The sequence below is a fragment of the Heterodontus francisci genome, chromosome 24 (assembly GCF_036365525.1).
Source record: "Heterodontus francisci isolate sHetFra1 chromosome 24, sHetFra1.hap1, whole genome shotgun sequence".
In the NCBI taxonomy this organism is placed as follows: domain Eukaryota; kingdom Metazoa; phylum Chordata; class Chondrichthyes; order Heterodontiformes; family Heterodontidae; genus Heterodontus; species Heterodontus francisci.
Genome location: NC_090394.1, coordinates 22,168,862 through 22,192,699, shown reverse-complemented (window position 1 = coordinate 22,192,699; position 23,838 = coordinate 22,168,862).

Below are 23,838 nucleotides of genomic sequence, written 5' to 3'. Positions count from 1 at the left end.
GCCTTCTGGCATTTTATATTTGGAAGCCATCCTGTGCTTAACTCTTCTGGGTATTCCTTCTAATTTTAAATTTTATTTTCCTTAATGGAGGTGTTCTTGCAGTACCTGGAGGTTTCCCACTCCTTCCTTGGTGTTCCCATGCTTGCTGAGGTTTCCAGCTCTTTTCGGGTTTTTCCTGCACTTTCCCTTCTCAGTGTGCTCGAATAATGGCTGCCAACTCCAGATTTGCCCTCACCAGGGATCGACTGTTTTCTCGTTTTCACATCTTTCCTTCCCGCCTGCCCAGTGCACCGTTATTAATAACATGCTTTTCTACAAGGTTTATCCCCCGTTCCCTGACTGTCACTCGGTACTGTGACTCGTAGCCCAATCGCTGGACCCAATTCATTCACACAGACCACCACGCTTCTGTGATGCAGCCTGAATGCCTGCACAGCTGACTCACTGACTCTGTGCCTTTCATTGTCGACAGAGCAGTTCTGGAGCTCTTCGCAGCCTCTTCCGAGATCTGGAGTCATTTGGTGCTTCTCTCACCAGGTTAGGCTTCTCCACTCTTCTTGGGTGCGTTCATCATTTATCTAGTTGCAGAGTACCTGCCGCTGATCACCATATTGTATATCAAGGTCACGATATTGTATGTTGGTGGTAGCATAGTTATTGAGTTCTTCACAAAGGTCTCAGAGTCTCTGAATGGTTGAACATCAACTCTTTATTTATATTTACAATCTAGTTACACTCTCCATGAGGATCTCTAGCAAGCACTTCTCATGGAGCTCCTAGTTCCTTCCAAGCCTGCTACCCATGTGACTATTACCACATCATCACTCCAGTGGGAGGGGTTAATCTCACTGTCTCAATCATTAACCCTTTCAGACCCTTATACTCTCTCTCAGCTATGAGAAGCAGCGGGAGTGGAGACAATTTAAAAAGCGTGCCAATACCTAGTGACTCAGAGAGAAGCAGTGGGGGGTGGGTGCGGGAGCGGGAGATACCGAGGCAAATCAAAAATCAAAAAATGATGTTAGAATCAACAGAGAGTGCGGGGAAACAGAAAGCTGGGGTGAGCATACTGGTAAGCTTTTACTTTAATCTAAATTAATCAAATATAAAATAAGACTTGATTGATACATCAGTACAAAAACTAAAAACTAAGGCAGATTTTATAATTTGCCATATATATAGAGAGAGAGAGATCAGAAGGGAAGGTATTGGTTCAAATTAGGAGCTGGGAAATTTAAACATTTTCAATCAGTCTAGTGTAACAGCAAGTGTTGTAATAAGAGTATAAACCCAGAGCAGGAATGGAGGTATTAATTACAATTGATTGTTTAAACAAGGTATCAAATAGATTGTTTGAAAAAGGGCATAGAGGGTTTTTGTTTTAGAACTGGATGGGCAGCGGTGACCTATTACTTGCAATTCCTGCGCCATGTGGGAACTTCAGGGCACTTCATATGTCTTGGGGGAACCACGTGTGTAGGAAGTGTCTCCAGCTGCTTCAGCTCGAGCTCAGAATTTATGAGCTTGAGGGGCAGCTGGAATCACTGCGGAGCATCAGGGAGCAGGAGCGTTTCTTGGATTGTACGTTCCAGGAAGTGGTCACCCCACAGGCAGTGAGCGTTCAGGCTAGTAGGTGGGTGGCCACCCGGAAGAGTAGGAAGAGGCAGGAAGTGCAGGACTCTTTGGGATGTATGCCACTCTCAAACCAGTACTCAGCTTTGGAGACTGCTGGGAGTGACGACACCATGAAGGTGTGCAATCCAGCCCATGGCACCAATGGGCAAGATGGCACAAAATCTCCTGTATTGATTTTGTGACCCATGATATTTTTCAATGGCGGTCTGGTGAAAGAACGAGTACGTCCAAAATCTTGCAAGTATCAAGAAAGATTAACAAAAAAATTGTATTCATATCGCACCTTATCACATCTCTTAGGAATGTCTCAACAATTTTCACATATAGTTAATTACTTTGAAGTACAGTGACAGTTGTTATGTGTGCAGTTGAAATGGGCATTTTGTATACAACACCATCCCACAAAGATGGTCTGTTTTTTACTGGTTTTGTTTGATGAAGGAGAATTTGGTCAGAATACTGGGAAAATTCCTGCTCTTCAGCGAGCTCTATAGAATCTTTAGCTGAACATTGAACAGCCAGATAGGGCCTGCTTTATCATTTCATCTAAAGAATAGCAGCTTGGTATTAGGATTTAATTTCTAAAGGGATAGAATTGAAAAGTAGAGAAGTTATGTTAGACTTGTATAGCCCCTTGTTTAGACCACACTTAGAGTTCTGTGCTCAGTTCTGGTCTCCATATTACAAAAAGAATTTAGAAGCACTGCAGATGGTGCCAAAAAAAAGATATACAAGGATGATACCACAACTGAGAGGTTATAATCACTGGAAAAGACTGAACAGGCTGAAACTCATTTCTCGAAATCACAGAAGGCTGATGTGTGACAGCTTGTTAAAATTATGAAGGGGTTTGATCGGTAGACATAGAGAAACTATTTCCACTTGTGGGGAAATCCCACAAATATTGGTCATAAATATAAGATATGCGTTAACAAATCCAATAGGGAATTCAGGAGAAACTTCCTTACTCAAGAGTGGTTAGAATGGAATAGCTGAGGGGTATAGCATAGATGCATTTAATAGGAAGCTAAATTAGCACATGAGGGAGAAATGAATAGAAGATAATACTGAAAGGGTGAGATGAAGTAAAGTCGGAGGAGTCTCGAGTGGAGCATAATCACTGGCTCAGACCTGTTGGTCCGAATGGCCTGTTTCTGTGCTGTAAACTGTATGTAATTCTATGAAAAAGGAGGGAGCAGCAAACTGCAGAAATGCAGTTGTTCTTGGTGATTCCATTGTCAGAGGGACACATAGGCATTTCTGTAACCATCATTGTGAATCCTGCGTGGTGTGTTGCTTCCCTAGTGCCAGGGTAAAGGACATCACTGAGAGGGTGCAGGATATTGTGCAGGGGGAAGGGAGTGAGCCAGAAATTGTGGTACACGTTGGTACCAACATAGCAAGGGCAGGTATTGAGATCCTATGGTCGGATTTTCAGGAGCTAGGGAGGAAGTTAAAGAGTAGGACCCCAAGGGTAGTAATCTCCGGATTACTGCCAGTGCCATGCACTAGCAAGAGTAGCAATAGAAAGATAGGGAGGATCAATGCTGGGCTTGATGCATGAGGCAGGAGGGAGGGCTTCAGATTCTTGGGGCATTGGTGCCAGTTCTGGGGCAGAACATACCTATTCAAAGGGATGGGTTGCACCTCAACGGGATTGGGACCAATGGCCTCACGGGGAGATTCACTAGTCTGGTTGGGGAGGGTTTAAATTAAATTGGCAGGGGGATGGGCACCAGCATATAGAAGTAGAAAAGAGGAATAAGGTGTATAAGGTGTGAGTGTTAGACAGTAATACTGGGAGAGATAGATAGCACTACAGTAGGAAATAGTAAGTCATTCAGTAGGGGCAGAGTGAGGGAGGAAGTAATAAAGTCTAAATCAGGGTTAATGTGCATGTATGTGAATGCACGGAGTGTATTTATTAAGATTGATGAGTTACAGGTGCAGATTGACATGTGGGAATATGATGTTGTGGCTATAACAGAGATATGGCTCAAAGAAGGGTAGGACTGGGTGTTAAATATTCCTGGATACAATGTGTTCAGGAAAGACAGGAAAGGGAAAAAAGGGGTGGAGGAGTATTGGTATTGATTAAGATAAGCATTACAGTACTTGAGAGAGAGGATATCCCAGAGTGGTCAAAGAAAGAATCTATTTGCCTAGAGCTAAGGAACAAAAAATGTGTAATTACACTGCTTGGTGTAGTATATAAGCCACCAACTAGTGGAAAGGATGTAGTGGAACAAATTTGCAAGGAAATTACAGAGAGGTACAAGATTTATAGAGTAGTTATATTGGGGGACTTTAATTATCCAAATATAGACTGGAATAGTAGTAGTCTAAAAGGTAGAGAGGGGCAAGAGTTCCTAGATTGTGTTCATGAAAATGTTCTACAGCAGTATGTTTCCAGTCCAACGAGAAAGGAGGCACTGCTGGACCTGGTTTTTGTGAATGAGGTGGGCCAAGTGGATCAAGTGTCAGTAGGAGAACAGTTAGGGGGCAGTGATCATTGTATCATAAGGTTTAGGTTGGCTATGGGAAAGGACAAAGAACAAGGATGCTGAGGGAAGTGAGAGTGGAAATTGCAAGAATAATTAACTGGGGGAAAGCCAACTTCAATGGGGTAAGAATGAATCTGGGCTGAATAAATTGTAATCAGAGGTTGGCAGGAAAAACGGTAGCTGAACAATGGGCTACCTTCAAAGAAGAGATAGTTCAGGCACAGTCAAGGTATGTTCCCTCGAAGGGGAAAGGTAGGGCAAACAAATCCAGAACTCCCTAGATGACGAAAGAGATAGAGATGAAGATGAATAAGAGAAAGTGTGCTTATGACAGATGTCAGGTAGAGAATACTATAGAGAACCAGGCTGAATATAGAAGGTTCAGTGGGGAAATGAAAAAGAAAATGAGAGAAGCAAAGAAGAGTATGAAAAGAGACTAACAGCTAACATAAAAGGGAATCTCAAAGTTTTCTATAGGCATATAAATAGTAAAGGGTGAAGTGGGGTTGATTAGGGACCAAAAGGGGGATTTACGCCTGGAAGCAGGGGGAATAGCTGAGGTATTAAATGAATACTTTGCATCTGTCTTTACCATGGAAGAAGATGCTACCTAGGCCCAGTGACAGAGGAGGCAATTGATACACTAGAAGGATTTAAAATTGATAGGGAGGAGGTATTAGATAGGCTGTCTATACTTAAAGTTGATAAAAGCATCAGGACCGGATGAGATCCAAGGATGCTGAGGGAAGTGAGAGTGGAAATTGCAGAGGCACTGGCCATAATTGTCCAGTCTTCCTTAGACTCAAGGGTGGTGCCAGAGGACTGGAGAATTGCAAATGTTACACCCTTGTTCAAAAAAGGGTGCAAAGATAAGCCCAGCAACTACAGGCCAGTCAGTTTAACTTTGTTGGTGGGGAAACTTCTAGAAACAATAATTTGGGACAAAATTAGTCATCACATGGACAAATATGGGTTAATTAAGAAAAGCCAGCATGGATTTGTTAAGGGGAAATCATGTTTAACTAACTTGGAGTTTTTTCACAGGGTAACCGAGAGGGTTGATGAGGGCAATGCTGTTGACGTGGTGTACCTGGACTTCCAAAAGGCATTTGATAAAGTACCGCACAACAGACTTGTGAGCAAAGTTGTAGCTCATGGAATAAAAGGGACAGTAGCAATATGAAATTGGTTGAGTGACAGGAAACAGAGGGTAGTGGTTAATGGATGTTTTTTGGGCTGCAGGAAGGTTTCTAGTGGAGTTCCCCAGGGTCAGGAATATACTGCCAGTGAGTGCGGTGGAGGCAGGTTTAATTGAGGCACTCAAAAGGGTATTAGATAGTTTCCTGAAACAGAAGTAGGTAGAGGGTTATGGGGCGAAGGTGGGGGAATGGCACTAAGTGAATTGCTTACTTGGAGAGCCAGTACAAACATGATGGGCTGAATGGCCTCCTTCTGTGCTGCAACAGTTCTGTGATTCTGTGATAAATGGCCAATGCCACCTCAAGGGAGGTGGGAAATTGAAAGTTCATTGCTGTGCTTTGAGTATATTTCTGGGAAATTTGGAAGAAATAAATATGCCAAGAATTGCAAAGCCTATATCAGGCAACCAAAAGTCTGCTGATAGAAATTTTAAAAAGTTAAAAGGTAAAAATGTTTTGAATTAATTTCAAACTGCCTGTCTGACTGCTTCCATTAAAGAAATATTTCTAAATATTAACAATTAAATTTTTATTATTATTCATTCAGGGATTTTAGGCATTGCTGGTAATGCCAGCAGCTTTTGCCCATCACTAGAAGGTGCGAGTGAGCCAACTTCTTGCGTGTCAACTGTGGCTCAATTGGTAGCACTCTTATCTCTGCGTCATAAAGTTCCAGGTTCAAGTTTCCATCCAGGACTTGAGCACAAAAATCAAGGCTGACATTTCGGAGAAGCATGAAGGGAATGCTGTCTTTTGGATAAGACATTAAACCAATGCCCTGCCAGTTCTGTCAGGTGGATGTAAAAGATCCCATGGCACTATTTCAAAGAAGAGCAGGGGAGTTCTCCTTGGTGTTCTGGCCAGTATTTATCTCTCAATCAACATCACAAAAGCAGATTATATGGTTATTATCACATAACCTGTTTTGTGACATTGATTGACATTGCTGTTTGTGGGAGTTTGCAGTGTGCAAATTAACTGCATCGTTTCCTACATTACAAAGGTGACTACACTTCAAAAGTGTAAAGTGTCTTGAGATGCCCGGTGGTCATGAAAAGCACTAGATAAATGCAAGTCTTTCTTTCTTCTTGAACCACGGCAGTTCATGTGTTAGATAGGGACTTCTAGGATAAGGACCCAGTCACCGTGAAGGAACTATGAAATGCATTCAATTCAGTGGAAAAGTAAACAAGACTGTTAAACTCTTGTGCAGTATATCTCAATAAGGCAATGCTTTTAATTTTTGTCTCTATTTAGAATTAAAAGCTTTGCATCTAGCACACATCTGTAAAATATGAGGAAGTATTTGTCACGCATGCAAACTGTCCGTGGGGCAAAAGATTTCCTTACTGGCTCATAAAGAATAGTCTAATTTTTTCAAAGAAACGCATTCTTATCTGAATGACACTACTTGCCTGAACTATGACCAAACATAAGAACTCCAAAAGGACAGCCAGCAAGCACCGAGCTAATGAACAAACTATTTAAAACCTTTTCTCAAACTGCTTTCAGGATCATCTTGACTTCTCAAGGACATACCCCTAAAAAACAGAATTCATAATGTAACACATCCAAAATCAAATTATTCCAGGTGATGGAAGTGATTAAGCTTATACTTAAGCACACTACTTTAAAAATGCCTTGAAAAAATTTCAACCACATAGGCCTGCCACATCTTTTAGAGGTTTCAGCATTGCTTTTGCTCCATTTCCAGGGCTGCAATATTTTACTTTTTCTGTATCCAGCTCAGTATTTTCTTTTAATCTTTGTCAAATGCTATAAATATACAAGCTGTCAAGTCCCATCTCCACTCCAAGTGTTTTCAAATTCCAGCACCACCCCACTAATCTCCCCCCACCCCAGCCCCCCGAAGTTAGAAACCACATTAACCGTACTGTATGATAGTGTGAGCATATTTTCTAAACCAAATCTGGTGACATAAAGGTTGCTAGCACAGATAAGTAGCCAGGACAGAAAATGTACGTTGTGCAGCGTGGCAAGGCAGATGTTTTTATCAGCCTATATTTTAACAGTTGCACACATATACTACAAATGCAAAGCAAATGCAAATATAATTACTATGAAAGTGACGTCACACTATTAAAGCACATTTAGACATCATTTATAAATAAAACAATAATAGGACCATAAGCTTTTCATGCTGGTAGGATATCATACTCTCAAAGTAACACAAATATTTAACTTAAGCTGTTTTTTTTTTAACTACAAGAATACTACTTTATGAGGTAAGGAAAGTGAACTGAAAGGGGATGAAGGAGTCAGCTGAGGGAAAGAGCTGGGCCAGCAGATTTCTGACAAAACACAAATCATCCAAAAAACAATTTCTGTCTCAGACACAGCCTGAGAAGAGAGGAGGGCACGTCAATGACATGATGAGTGATATGGTGAATGTTAACGACTAATATGGAAAGTGAAACTCAGGAAATCTGTAAATTATTGGCACCATTTTGTCTTTCTAAAAAGACATATACGTTTAGAAGACATTTTGACATTTCCTTCACAGACCAGGTATTGAATCACTTGGAGATAATACGATACAATCTGCTCAAATATAAAATGGTAAAGGATCTCAAGTCTGGAGGTGCACTCCTTAAACCAAATCAAAGATTCTTTCCCCATATCCAATCTGTTACCTAGACTACTTTCTTTCATCACCACAAAATTGTCCCCTTCCAATTCTGCCCCACTGCTGCTGTAAACCTAGTCTGCACCCTTATCACATTAAGGCTCAATGATCTCCACCTCCACAATCTACAGCTCATTCAGAATGCCACAGCTGCACATAGTCCCTCACTCCCATTGTTCTTATTGTTGTCAAGCTCCTCTATCCCCCTAAACCCAGTGACTTGATTTTAAAATCCTCATCCTCACTTTCAAATTCTCACAGGTCAGCCTACCCTAATTCAACAATCTCCTCCAGCCGCATCCTCTATTGCTCTGACAGTGCCACTATCCTCTCTGCCCTTATCCTTCTGCCCTTCATGCCTGTGCTAGCTCTTTGGTAGAGCTATCCAATTAGTCCCACTCCCCTGCTCTTTCCCCAAAGCCTTGTAGTTTTTCCTTTCAACTATTTATCGGATTCATTTTTGAAAGTTATTATTGAATCTGCATCCACCACCCTTTCAGGCAGTGTGTTCCAGACCACAATATCTCACTGTGGACAAAAATGTTTCCTGCATGGGCTGAATGATGTCCTCCTGTACTGTATCAATCTATGATATTTAGTTGGAGGAAATTTCCGCACATGCAGTACTGAATGTTGCGCGCACACGCGCACACACACATACACACTTTCTGCAAGGGTGTCACTGGATTGTGATCAGTAGCTGTAACCCAGGTTGTTTCCTTCCTTTTGTAATCCAGGGAGGTTTGAGGCTAACTGGTGCTACTGCTACGTAACTGAGATCAGTCAGTCCACAACTTGTCATTTTTTGCTGATGTAAAAGCAATCTGGAATCAACTCTTCATCATTAATTAGATCTTGGCTTAGAGATTCATCTGAGGTCCCTCTGACAATGTAGCACTCCCTAACTACTGTACAGTAGTGTCATCTTATATTAGATTATACCATACTGGTGCCTGAAGCCATAAACTCAGAGCCAAGAATGCTATCAACTCAGAATCACAGAATCATTACAGTGCAGAAGAAGGCCATTCGACCCATCATGTCCACACCGGCTCTCTGAAAGAGCAATCCCTCAGTCCCATTCCCCTGCCTTCTCCCCGTAAACTTGCACATTCTTCCTTTTCATATAACTGTCTAATTCCCTTTTGAATGTTTCAATTGAACCTGCCTCCACCACGTTCTCAGGCAGCGCATTCCAGACCTTAACCACTTGCTGCGTGAAAATGTTTTTCCTCATGTCACTTTTGCTTCTCTGACCAAATACTTTAAATCTGTGCCCACTCGTTCTCGATCCTTTCACGATTGTGAACAGTTTCTCTCTATCTACTCTGACCAGACCCTCATGATTTTGAATACTACTATCAAATCACCTCCCCTCTCGTCTCCAAGGAAAACAGTCCTAACTTCTCCAATCTAATTTCATAACTGAAATTCCTCATCCCTGGAACCATTCTCGTGAATCTTTTCTGTACTCTTTCCAATGTCCTCACATCTTTCCTAAAGTGCAAAACCCAGAACTGGACGTAATACTCCAGCTGAGGCTGAACTAGTGTCTTAAACAAGTTCAACATAACTCCCTTGCTCTTGTACTCTATGCCGCTTTTAATAAAGCCCAGGACACTGTATGCTTTATTAACTGCTCTCTCAACCTAATCTGTCACCTTCAATGCCTTAGGCGCATATACAACTAGGTTCCTCTGCTCTTGCACCCCCTTTAGAATTGTACCCTTTATTTTAGATTGTCTCTCCATGTTCTTCCTACCAAAATGAATCACTTCACATTTCTCTGCATTGAACTTCATCTGCCACCTGTCTACCCATTCCACCAACTTTCCTATGTCCTTTTGAAGTTCTACACTATCCTCCTCACAGTTCACAATGCTGGCAAGTTTTGTATCATCTGCAAACTTTGAAATTGTGCCCTGTACACCAAGGTCTAGGTCATTAATATAGATCAGGAAAAGCAAGGGTCCCAATACTGATCCCTGGGGAACTCCACTACAAACCTTCCTCCAGCTCGAAAAACATCCATTAACCACTACTCCTTGTTTCCTGTCACTCAGATAATTTTATATCCATGTTGCTACCATCCCTTTTATTCCATGAGCTACAGGTTTGCTCACAAGTCTGTTGTATGGCACTGTATCAAACACCTTTTGAAAGTCCATGTACACCACATCAACAGCATTTCCCTCATCAACCCTCTCTGTTACCTCCTCAAAAAACTCCAGCAAGTTAGTTAAACATGATTTTTCTTAACAAATTCATGCTGGCTTTCCTTAATCAACTCGCATTTGTCCATGTGACTATTGATTTTGTCCCGAATTATTTGTTCTAGAATTTCTCCCACCACCGAAGTTAAACTGACTGGCCTGTAGTTGCTGGGCTTATCTTTACACCCTTTTTTGAACAAGGGTGTAACGTTTCCAATTCTCCAGTCCTCTGTCACCACCCCGGGTCTAAGGCAGACTGAAAAATTATGGCCAGTGCCTCTGCGATTTCCACTCTCACTTCCCTCAATATCCATGGATGTATCTCATCTGGTCATACGAACATACGTATGAACATACGAATTCGGAGCAGGAGTAGGCCACTCGGCCCCTCGAGCCTGCTCTGCCATTCAATAAGCTCATAGCTGACCTGATTACTCCTGATAACCTTCCGCCCCCTTGCTTATCAAGAATCTATCTACCTCTGCCTTAAAAATATTCAAAGACTCTGCTTCCACTACCTTTTGAGGAAGAGAATTCCAAAGACTCACGACCCTCTGAGAGAAAGAATTTCTCCTCATATCTGTCTTAAATGGGTGACCCTTTATTTTTAAACAGTGACCCCTAGTTCTAGATTCTCCCACAAGGGGACACATCCATACCACATCCACCCTGTCAAGACCTCTTAGAATCTTATATGTTTCAATCAAGTCACCTCTTACTCCAGTCCTGGTGCTTTATCCACTTTAAGTACAGGCAGCCTATCTAATACTTCCTCTTTATCAATTTTAAACCCCTCTAGTGTCTGACTTACCTCCTCTTTCAACATTCCTGGGTTGCATCTTCTTCCTTGGTAAAGACAGATGCAAAGAATTCATTTAATACCTCAGCTATGTCCTCTGTCTCCATGTGCAAATTCCCTTTCTGGTCCCTAATCGGCCCCACTTTTTACCTTTTACCACCCTTTCACTATTTACATGTCTATAGAAAACTTTGGGATTTCCTTTAATGCTAGCTGCCAGTCTCTTTTCATGCTCTCTCTTTGCTTCTCTTATTTGCTTTATCACTTCCTCTCTGGAACTTCTATATTCAGCCTGGTTCTCAATAATATTTTCTACCTGGCATCTGTCATAAGCACACGTTTTCTTCTTTATCTTAATCTCTACCTCTTTTGTCATCCAGGGAACTCTGGATTTGTTTGCCTTACTTTTACCCTTCAAGGGAACATACCTTGACTGTGCCTGAACCATCTTTTGTTCATCTACCACTTTTCTTGCCAGCTTTTGCCTCCAATTTATTCACCCCATCTCCATTCTTACCCCATTGAAGTTGGCCTGCCCCCAGTTAATTATTCTTACCCTGGATTGTTTTGTCCTTTTCCATAGTCAGCCTAAACCTTATGTTACAATGATCACTATCCCCTAAATCCAATCCTACTGATACTTGATCCACTTGGCCCACCTCATTCCCAAGAACCAGGTCTAGCAATGCCACCTTTCTTGCTAAACTAGCAACATACTGTTGTAGAAAACTTTCCTGAACACACTCTCGGAACTCTTGCCCCTCACTGCCCTTTACACTAATATCCCAGTCTATGTTTGGATAATTAAAGTTCCCCATTATAACGACCCTATAATTTTTGCACCTCCCTGTAACTTCCCTGCAAATTTGTTCCTCCACATCCTGCCCACTAACAGGTGGCCTGTAGACACCGAGCAATGTAACTTTTTGTTCCTTAGCTCCAGCCAAATTGATTCTGTCCTCGACCCCTCTGGGACATCCTTTTTCTCCAGCACTGCAATGCTTTCCTTAATCAATACCGCTATTCCTCCCCCCTTTTTCCCTTTCTTATCTTTCCTGAACACCTTGTATCCACGAATATTTAACACCCAGACCTGCCCTTCTTTGAGCCAGGTCTCTGTTATAGCCACAACATCATATTTCCACATGGCAATCTGCGCCTGTACCTCACCAGTCTTATTAACCACACTCCATGCATTCACATGCATGCACATTAACCCTGAATTAGACTTTATTACTTTCTCCCTTACTCTGACCCCACCTAATAACTTACTATCCCCTACTCTAGTGTTATCTATATCCCCTAGTATTCTGTGCACTTTGGTATTCCTCTCTGATACTTGCACCTGGTTCCCACACCCCTGACAAGTTACCAGTTTTGCTTCCCTCCAATCTGAGCTTCCTCTCAGGTTCCCATCCCCCTGACAATTTAACTTAAACCCTCCCCAACAGCACTAGCAAATCTCCCTGCGAGGATATTTGTCCCAGTCATGCTAAGATGCAATCTTGTACAGGTTCCACCTGCCCCAGAACTGGTCCCAGTGTCTCAGAAATCTTATGCCCTCCCTCCTACACCAGTTCTCCAGCCACGTGGTCAATCGCTCAGTTCTCCTATTCTTATGCTCACTTGCATGTGGGACTGGGAGTAATCCAGAGATTACTGCTTTTGAGGTCTTGCTTTTTAATCTCCTTCCTAGCTGCCTAAAATCTGCTTTCAGGACCTCATTGTCCTTCTTACCTATGTCATTGGTACCAATGTGGACCATGACCTCTGGCTGTTCACCCTCCCCAGAAAAATGTCCTGCAGCTGCTCCGTAACATCCTTGACCCTGGCACCAGGGAGGCAACACACCATCCTGAAGTCATGTTTACTGCCGCAGAAACGCCTGTCTGTTCCACTAGCTAACAAGTCCCCTATCACTAGTGCTCTTCCACTCTTCTTCCTCACCTCCTGTGCAGCTGAGCCACCTGTGGTGCCACAAACATGGCTCTGACTGTATTCCTCTGAGGAACCATCACCCTCACCAGTATCCAAAATGGAAAACCGATTAGTGAGTGAGATCATATCAGGGGACTCCTGCACTACCTGCCTGGTTCTCTTAGACTGCCTGGCGGTCACCCATTCCCTATCTGCCTGCATACTTCCTACCTGCGGTGTAACCACCTCCACCTCGCGGATGCATAATAGTGACTCCAGCTGCCGCTCGAGTTCCGAAACCTGGAGCTCAAGCTCCTGCAGCCGGCGACACTTCCTGCCGATGTGTTTGTCTAGGACACATGGTGCATCCATGACTTCCCACATGACACAGGCTGTACATTCCACTCGGCAAAGCTGCCATTAACTTTACAGACTATTTATTATAAATAGAATAGCTTACCAGTTACTCACCAACCAGCTCTTTCCACTGCACCAAAGCAAGAACCAAATACTGGGGGGGTTAAAAAAGTAGAAAAATGGAGCAACTCCTCCCCCCTTCACTGAACTCGCCCCTCACCAAATTCGGTCTTTCACACTCAGCTTGCAATCTGCACACTGTTTGCAGGTTTGCAGACCTCTGTATCTTTTGAAGCTGAAACTGCAGCAACCAGATTAACTCATTAACCTGATTTAAGGGAAGAAAACCAGATAGGATTGACCCCCAAAAGTGTTTCGTACTTATGATCATTCTCGTGCAATCAACAACTTACATTTCTGTTGTATTCCTCAAGTACAGAAATATGCCTCTCACATTTTGAAAACAGAAGGATGGCAGAGAGGATAGTGGCACTGTCAGAGGAGTAGAGGATGCAGCTGGAGGAGATTGTTGAGTTAGGGTAGGTTGACCTGTGAGGATTTGAAAGAAAGGGTGAAGATTTTAAAATCAAGACTGTGGTTCTTCTGCCAATCACCTTAAATCTGTGTCCTCTGGCAACTGGTCCTTCTGCTACTAGAAACAGTTTCTCCTTACTTACTCTATCAAACCGCTCATGATTCTGAGCACCTCTCCTCTTAACATTCTCGGCTCTAAGGAGATCAACCCCAGCTTCTTCAGTCTCTCCACATAAATTGTAGGAGATTAAGGATGCATCTAGAATCTCTTAATTTATTAGGATAACACACAGAAACAGGCTATACTATTGAGCAATGTCAAAGTAGAAGAATTATGGGAGACAATGTCAAGCTGTAACGAAAACTTACTGCAGCTGGAAACTAGAGTCGTTGAAGACTGAAATAAAAACTGAAAGTGCTGGAAATACTCAGCAGGTCTGGCAGTATCTGTGGAAAGAGAAACAGAGTTAACTGTGGGAACAGATTAAAGATAAGCTAATCGGCTGATTAATCAACTATCAGACACAGTTTATAAAGAAAACTAACAGGCAGAAACTGATAGGACAGCTGCAGCTAACGGTTCAAGGGGGGGAGGGGAATGTGAAACTTGCTGGTACGAGCAGACCAATCAGGCTCTGACACTACAAAAATTGCAGAAGTCTGCAGACCAATTGGGAACAAGAGGGTGGGGGTTGTTTAGTTTAGTTTAGAGATACAGCACTGAAACAGGCCCTTCGGCCCACCGAGTCTGTGCCGACCATCAACCACCCATTTATACTAACCCTACACTAATCCCATATTCCTACCACATCCCCACCTGTCCCTATATTTCCCTACCACCTACCTATACCAGGAGCAATTTATAATGGCCAATTTACCTATCAACCTGCAAGTCTTTGGCATGTGGGAGGAAACCGGAGCACCCGGAGAAAACCCACGCAGACACAGGGAGAACTTGCAAACTCCACACAGGCAGTAGCCAGAATTGAACCCGGGTCGCTGGAGCTGTGAGGCTGCGGTGCTAACCACTGCACCACTGTGCCGCCCCGGTTGTTACCGGACAAGTATAAAGGAGGCTGCATTTGGCATGCAAAGTGCAGTTCGTTTTCGGCGCGCAAAGCTCGGTCCGTTTTTCCCAAACTGTAACGCAAAGTGCGGTCCGTTTTTCCCCAAGCTGTACAAGAATGCCAGGGAACGAGAGAAGTTTGATAACATGGCTGAGCTGTTTGCTGTAGTGAAGAAAACCTACATCAAGGAGAGGAAGTCAAGCTGTAACAATTACTTACCTCAATAAAGTTTTGAAAGTTATAATCGGACTTCGTCTTTCATTGTAATCGATGGGATCCAACATTAACGTTTCAGGTCTATCACCTTTCATCAGAACCATTCTGATGAAAAGTCACAGACCTCAAGCATTAACTCTGTTCCCCTCGCCACAGATGCTGCCAGACCTGCTGAGTATTTCCAGCACTCACTATTTTTATTTCAGATTTCCAGCATCCGCAGTATTTTGCTTTTAATTTATGTCCTTGAAGGCTGTTTGTGCAAGCTGAAAAACAGAAGTGCAGGGGACTCTCTGAGATAAGAGACCACAGAATGCAGAAGCCTTGAGATTAGAGGAAATAGGACATTGGCAAACTAAAATGGCACTTTGCAATTATGTAAGGTTATCATGATTGGTCAAGAAAAGCATGCTCAGGGCATGACCACCTCGAGGATGAGCATGAATGGGGATAGGGAGGGATTTATTGGATAAAAGCCAGGATAAAAGAGACCCTCCCGGTTGGGTCTGCACAGTGGAAAGAACCAGAAACAGGAAGAGAAAGCGAAAAGAAGTTCAAAGACCAAAAGCTGCAAGGGAAGATGTGCACTCCCCATCCAGGACTAATACGAGAACTATATAGCCGGCATTAGATTGTAAATCGCTGCCTGAGCTTATTGCTTTAGTTTGCATAAAACTTAATGAACTTGTTCTGACTTTGTCTCAGTAAAGGAGATTTACAACTGAACTTTTGTCATGTCCATCCCTGCAACAGTAAGGGTGATGAATTTTACAAAGATTACACACTAAAATCCCTCATCTCTTCTACTATTCTAGTAAATTTCTTCTGTACCCATGCTAAGGCCTTGACATTTTTTCTAAAATGTGGTGCCCAGACTATGGGAAGATTGAACCCATTGCCTTCACAGCCCAATACAAACACTGTTTACTAGCCACTGACTCCATTCTTCAACCTGGCCACCCTCTGAGGCTGAACCAGACCTTCTGCAATTTTGGCAACCTATTTGGCACTGAGATGAGCACATATCTGCTCCATCACCAAGACTGCCTACTTCCACCTGCATAACATACTCCACCTCTGCTCCTGCCTCAGCTCATTTGCTGCTGAAACCCTCATCAATGCCTTTATTACCTCTAGACTTGACTATGTCAATGCTCTCCCGTCAGAATCTGATCTTTTACCCTCAGTCAACTTGAGGTCATCCAAACTTTGATCCCATATCCTAGCTCACACTAAGTCCCATTTACCGATTATTTCTCTGCTCGCTGATTTTGGCTCCCACTCCAGTAAAGCTTCGATTTACAAGTTCTCATCCTTGTTTTTAAAATTCCTCCATGGCCTTGCCCCGAGCTGTTTTTGTGACCTCCTCCAGCCTTACAATCCTTTAAGTTCACCGCTCTTCCAATTGTAGTCTCTGACACTTCTCCAAATTAAATTGCTCCACCACTGGCAGTCGTGCTTTCAGTTGCCTAGGCCTTGAGCTCTGGAATTACCTCCCTAAACTTGTCCACCTTTCTACCTTTGTCTCCTCCTTTAAGACTCTCCTTAAAACCTACCTTTTTGACACAGCTTTTAGTCACATGTCTTAGTATCTCCTATGTGGTTTGGTATCAAATTTTGTTTGATCATGTTGATGTGAAGCACCTTGGAACATTTTGCTACGTTAAGTGTGTTATATAAATGACATTTGTTGTTGTTCTGCATGCTTGTGCACACATAGACACTGAAAGAGAATAGAACTGGCCTTATCTCTGATGGCCTTTCCTAGTCAGGTAATCTCATAATGCTATAAGCTCACAGAGGAACAATGTTCACCCAGTTGAGGCACTAAGGGCCATTGATGCTGCAGAACCAATTGTGTCAACAAGAATCATGAGCATATAGCATTTATTTACAATTATCAATAAATTAGGAGGTGTTTTGACTGGGGTCTGATTAGCTGGTCTATTTGATAATATAGTATGTTTATCGATTATTTGAAACTGCTTGTAGTTCATACTTGAATTTATCACAAAACACATATAATGTATAAATTCAATAGATTTACAACTGAACATTGCTACCTGTAATATATATAAACTATTTAACCATATAGTATAATAACCAACAATGTAGTTTGTGTTGTCAGTGGTATTGACTGCTTTCTTTCACCATCTAGAATCCTCCCTAACATTACAGAATGTTCCATTTTTTCTTTGAATGTTTTACTATGTTAAATGCGCTATATAAATGCCATTTGATGTTATTGTACTTCTGTGTACTCGCCTACACATTGAAGAGTCACGAGTTGTTATTTTTCTGAATTGTGTACCATATTTCCTTTTCTTTCGAAGCAGTTTAACTGCTTGCTTCTCTCTTGGCAGTATAATCCTTTTTTCTAAGGCTGTGTTTGGTGGCAATGCATCCACTAGGTGGCACAGTACTGCACATGTGCAAATGCAGCCTCCTCCACTGAACCGTCACTGTCTGCAACGTCTCTGGCAGCTGCCAGGAATAAAGATGGCACTGCTCAATTTGTCACAAAAGGTAAACGCAGCCTTAAATGCAAATCCCCACAGTGGCTGCAATCGCCGCCTCTATGCCACCTCCAACAGTACCTGTGCTAGTACAGAACCAAATAATCCCATTGTAAGGCATCTTTCAATTTGCTCTTTGTATTATGCTTATTATTCTAACATATTGGTTTTGGAAATAGATTCATGTGGCTTACGCTCTTGCACAATTACAGCAGTGCAAATGGATTCTGGGCTATAATTCAGATAGAAGCCATGCGCTTCTCTTTGCAGCTCCCTCCCGCACCCGTCTGCTCGCCACTTCTCCCCCTCTCAATCACTCACTCTGCCCTCGCCGCTCTCCCACTTTGGCCACTTTCCCTGCTCCCTCCCCCCATGGCCGCTTGCTCCCCACTCCTCACCTCCCAGCCCACGGCCGCTTGCTCCTGGCCTCACCACTTCCCTTTTCTTGGCCACTGGCTCCTGCAGCACCCCGTCACCCCTCGGCTGCTCGTTCCCTGCCTTGCCACTTGCTTCTTCCGGTGGTGCAGCAGGGAGCAATCGGCAGAAGGGGGAAGCGACGAGGCTGGGAGCAAGCGGCCAAGGGCGGGGGGAAGGGCAAGGCTGGGAGTGAGTGGCCGGGGAGGGGGAGGGAAGTGGCGAGGGTGAAAAACGAGCGGCTGAGGGGGAGAAGTGGTGATATAGGAAACGAGCGGCTGCGGGGGAAGTAGCGAGGGCGGGTGTGAGTGGTTGAGGGGGAAGTGGCAAGGGCAGGTGCGAGTGTCTGATGGAAGGTGGCCAGGAGTGAGCGGCCAAGGGGGAAGCAGCGAGTGCAAGTGGTTGAGGGAAGGCAGTGGGGAGTGAGCGGCCCCATTCCAGCACGCGATGATGTTTTAGAGCGCATGCGCAAATTAGTCCTGGCAAGCCAGGTGCTGACGTAGGCTGAGCATGCGCAGCACCACACTGGCAGGAAGAAACAGTTCTGTGCATGTGTGCAGCTGATGACATTAGCACTTGGCTGCATTGTCAGGAGTCACTTTGTTTTTCCAATGGTGTGACTGTAGACACTGCAGTCATCCTGTACCATGCTATCAACACCACAGCCTAGTTTAGAGTTTGGGATTAAGGTTATTGAGGTGGGGAGGGGCAGTTCGGGCAGGGATGCAGTAAGGATCTAGGGTATTAGAATTAGAGTTTAGGGTTTTGTAGATATTAGGAATTGTTGATGCTGCCCATTGTGTGAGACTTGAGCTGATATTTGAGCAGCGACCTCTGCATTGCCTGCAGAAACAACTATTGACTGGTCAATCATCACTAGTACCTTGGATTATCACAAACCTGCTTGGTTCAAGTCTCACATTATTTAGTCTACCACAATTTCCATCATCAGGTATGTCATGTAACAGCCATCTCGACACCAAAAGGACTGCAATTAACTTGCCCACAAAGAGGATAGTCACAAGTTAGTCACTGATTAACAAGCACAGGTATGAGTCCTTACTTGGTGGAAGAGAAGGTACCAGGAGCTTTTCACAAGCATAATAATGAGGTGCACAATTCATCATAAAACTGTCACCACCTTCCTGAATGCAGCATTGGCACATACCACATCCTATCTAATGGTGGCTTAGCAGAAATAGCTTGTGTCTGCAAACCTATCATGGTATGTAAGGGCACTTTCTCATATCTAGCCTGCAGTTAATGTCTTCCACTAGCCATAGTCCCAAAGTCTCATCATTTCCACATCGTATATATGAGTGGGTGGGCAAGAACATGGCAAATTAATATAATGCAGGGAAGCGTGAAGTTATCCACTTCTGTAGAAAAAATAAAAAAGCTGAATATTTTTTAAATGGTGGGAGACTGAGAAATGTTGGTATTCAGTGGGATCTGGGTGTTTTATATACACAATTCACAGAAAGTTAACATAAAGTTACAGCAAGCAATTAGGAAGGCAAGTGGTATATTAGCCTTTATTACAAAGGGATTGGCGCATAAAAGTAAAGATGTCTTACTTACCGCTATTCTGTAGTCCTTGGTGAGACCACATCTGGAATACAATGTACAGTTTTGGTCTCCTTACTTGAGAGAGGAGTGCAACAAAAGTTCACTAGACTGACTCCTGGGATAAGAGGATTGTCCTATGAGAGATTCAGTAGACTAGGCCCATATTACCTAGAATTTAGAAGAATGAGAGGTGATCTAATTGAAACATATAAAGTTCTTAATGGGCTTCACAGGGTAGATGCTGGGAGAACGTTTTCCCTGGCTGGGGAGTCTAGAACATGGGGTCAGTCTCAGAATAAGGGGTCAGCCTTTTAGGATGGAGATGAGGAGAAATTTCTTCACTCAAAGGATTACAAATCTTTAGAATTCTCTTCCCAGAGAGCAGCGGATGCTCAGTCATTGAGTGTATTCAAGACAGAAGTCGATAGATTTTTGGGTTCTGAGGGAATTAAGGGATTATGGGGAGAGTGTGGAAGGTGGAACTGAGGTAGGAGATCAGCCTTGACCTTTATGAATGGTACAGCAGGCTCAAGGGGCCAAATGACCTACTCCTGCTCCTATTTCTTATGATGAAACTTACTTTTAGTGTGGTAGAAGGACCTACATAAGGCTGCTTGCCTTATCCCAAACATCTTGACATTCTTAGTATCCAAATCCAGTGCCGCATACCATACTTACTCATCACTATCTCCTTTCTTTAAGAACTTTGGTAATCTCAAGGGTAGTCAATGATTGCTACAGATGAGAGTCTTCCCTCCCTGGTGCTGCTTGCCTCTTTTGCCATAAATTCACCCAATAATTTGGTTTGGATTACACATGTGGGTCAGAAGAAGCCAATCTGCAACCTAGGAGGTCCAAATCATGAAGAACTGTTTGGACACGTCATATATGTCAACAAGCTTAACCTGCATTAGGACCTCGCTATCACTGAAGAAACAGAAAGATCAAAATACCCTTCGCACCGCCGTGTGGTCCCAAATACTGGATTCAGGCTGAACATGACATCCACTAAGACCTTCAGGTACTGATATGAATCAATGGTTAGAACGCATGTCCCTTTTATCCTATTAAGCCTGCAAAGCTAAAACATCACAATTAGTGATTCCAATAGTGTTACTTTGTTCAAATATACTTTGACTTGAAGGTTACACTATTATGATAACCTGAGGACTAGCATTACTACAATATCCCAACTGACTTCTACTGAACTTTGATAGACCTACCTAATGATCCTCACTTTTGTGCTGATGAACCCTTTTTATACCATCATCACCTCCATCTGGTTTTATCCTATTTCTCAACAGTTTTATTATCATTCCCAAGTTTTCAGGAGGAAATTTGTTAGGCATTGACAATCAGTATGAGGTGATGTACCACTAGCTGGAGCAGGCCAATGCAATGCCCATATTCAAAAAAGTAACAACTTGCGTTTATGTAATACTTTAATGTAGTAAAACATCCCAAGGCACTGCACAGGAGCATAATCAAACATAAAATGACACCAAGCCAAATAAGGAGATGTTAGGACAGGTGACTCAAAGCTTAGTCAAAGACATAGCTTTTAAAAAGTGTCTTAAACTCGAAGAGGTGGAGAGGCAGTGATGTTTAGGTTGGGAATTCCACAGCATAGGTTGATGGCCTTTCATCAGAAGTCTGTAGTTTCCTAGTTTCTGCCTCCCTTGGCCCCTCCTCTTCCTTATCAACATGCTACCATTTGGCAAGATTATCCACCAACATGGGGTAGCTTTCCACATTTATGTTCCACCCCTCCACTGGTTCTGTGATGTCAGGCTGCTTATCAGTCTTGGATGAACCACAATTTCTTCCGGTTAAACACTGGGAAGACTAAAGCCATTGTTGTTGGCCCTTTCACAAATTCTATAGCTTTGCCATCCCCTTCCCCAGTCATTGTCTAAGCTGAAACAGACCATTTGCAACCTCAGTGTTCTATTTGATCTTGAGCTGAGCATCCAATACCATATTCAGGACTCCACTGGTTTGAGTCATACCGAGCGCAAAGGAAGATGGTTGTGGTTGTTGGAGGTCAATCATCTCAGTCCCAGGACATCTCTGCAGGAGTTCCTCAGGATAGTGTCCTAGACCCAACCATCTTCAGCTGCTTCATCAATGACCTTCCCTCCATCATAAGGTCAGAAGTAGGGATGTTCTCTGATGATTACACAATGTTCAGCATCATCTGTGACTGCTCAGATACTGAAGCAGTCCGTGTCCCTATCCAGCAAGACCTGGACAACACTGAGGCTTGGGCTGATAAGTGGCAAATTACATTTGTGCCACACAAGTGCTAGGCAATAACCATCTCCAACAAGAGAGAATCCAACCATCTCCCCTTGACATTCAATTACACTACCATTGCAGAATCCCCACTACCAACATCCTAGGGGTTACCATTGACCAGAAACTGAACTGGACCAGCCCTATAAGTACTGTGGCTACAAGAGCAGGTCAGAGGCTAGTAATTCACTCCCTCCACCACCACTGATGCACAGTGGCAGCAGTTGTACCATCTACAAGATGCATTGCAGCAACTCATTAAAGCTCCTTCAAAAGCACCTTCCAAACCTGTGACCTCTACCACCTAGAAGGACAAGGGCAGCAGATGCATGAGAACACCATCTGCAAGTTCCCCTTTAAGCTAACACCATCTTGACTTCATTCACTATCGCTGGGTCAAAATCCTGGAACTCCCTTCCTAACAGCACTGTGGATGTACCTACATCATGTGGACTGTGGCATTTCAAGAAGGCAGCTCACTATCACCTAGCCTGCAATGCTCACATCCCATGAAAGAATAAAAACAAATTCACTGCTTATATCCACCTCTATGGCTACCTCAGCCCACTTCCTGCTGAAAAACTTCCTGCTGAAAAATTGAACCATACCTTTGTCACCTCCAAGCTTCATTACTCCAATGCTCTCCTGGCTGACGTTCGTTTCTCCACCCTTGACAAACTTCACCTCATCCTAAAACTCTCTGCTAGCACACCAAATCCTGTTCACACTTGCCCTCCCTGACTTGTATTGGCTCCCAGTCCCACAAAACTTAACATTTTCATTCCTGTGTTTAAATCCCGTCAAAGACTTGCCCCTCCCTATCACTATAATCTCCTCCAAACCAACACAAAACTCCCAATTCCTCTGATTATGGCCTCTTGTGCATCCCTCTCACCCCAACCCTTCATCCCACCACTAGAAACCACACCATCAGCCACCTGGATCCCACGCCTCGGAATTCCCCTTCTGTCTCAATATCCTCCTTTAAGACCCCCTTAAAAATAATTTATTTGCCAAGTTTTTGGTGACATCTTCCTAATGTTACAACCAGGTGAGAAAGGTGTCTAGGGGTCCCTCTCAGCCTTCATCTGGTCTTACCGTAACAGAGTTTAATTTTAAACACACCGTGTTTTTAGCTCCCCCTTGGTGGATCCCTGTTCACTGCTTTCCAATTATAAGGCAAAGAAACAAGCACAAACAGGCTTTCTTAGGTTTAAAGAAGAAAAGTTGAAATTTATTAAACTTAAACTCTAATTTGGTTAACGCCTACGGATACATGAACTGCCCACGCTAGCATGCATATGTGATACACACGTGCAAATAGAAACAGAAAAGAGCAGAAGAAAAAATGAAGTGGAAAAGGTTGAGGCACTATCTGAAGAGTTTTTGTTATGGTTCTTCCAGCTCACTGTAGAGTCCTTGATTGCAGATAGATCTTGCTTTCCGCTGGGGCCCAATATTCTTCTTAAACCTTGTTTGCTATAGGAGACTTTTCTCTCTTGGGCTTCATGTGAATTCAGAGGCTTCTGAGAAAGAGATGGGAGCGGACAGAAGAGATCTTCTCAATCCAGGAGCAAACAGTCTTTCTGAGTTCAAACTCTGTGGCTAGTTCAAAAGAAAACCATGGAACAGCTAGGTAATTATGTGACCAGCTGGTCTAATGAGTCCTGGCCCTTGTGGACTGTATCCTCCTTAGCAGGCCCTGGAATGCGCTTCCTCACCTTCGATGTCTGTTAGTATGCAAATGTTATTTTCCAGCCACGACTGATCTGCTTAACAGATCATTTCCACACTTCAACAAGTTAAAAATCAATGTTCATGACAAAATTGATGTGCCTCATTCTTAAAAGGGTCGAGAGAAAATATAAGATACAGAAAAAACCCATGCAATTCTCTCATTCATTCACAAATCCTAAAACTGATTAAAACTGCCCTTTTTGGCATCCAAATAAAATG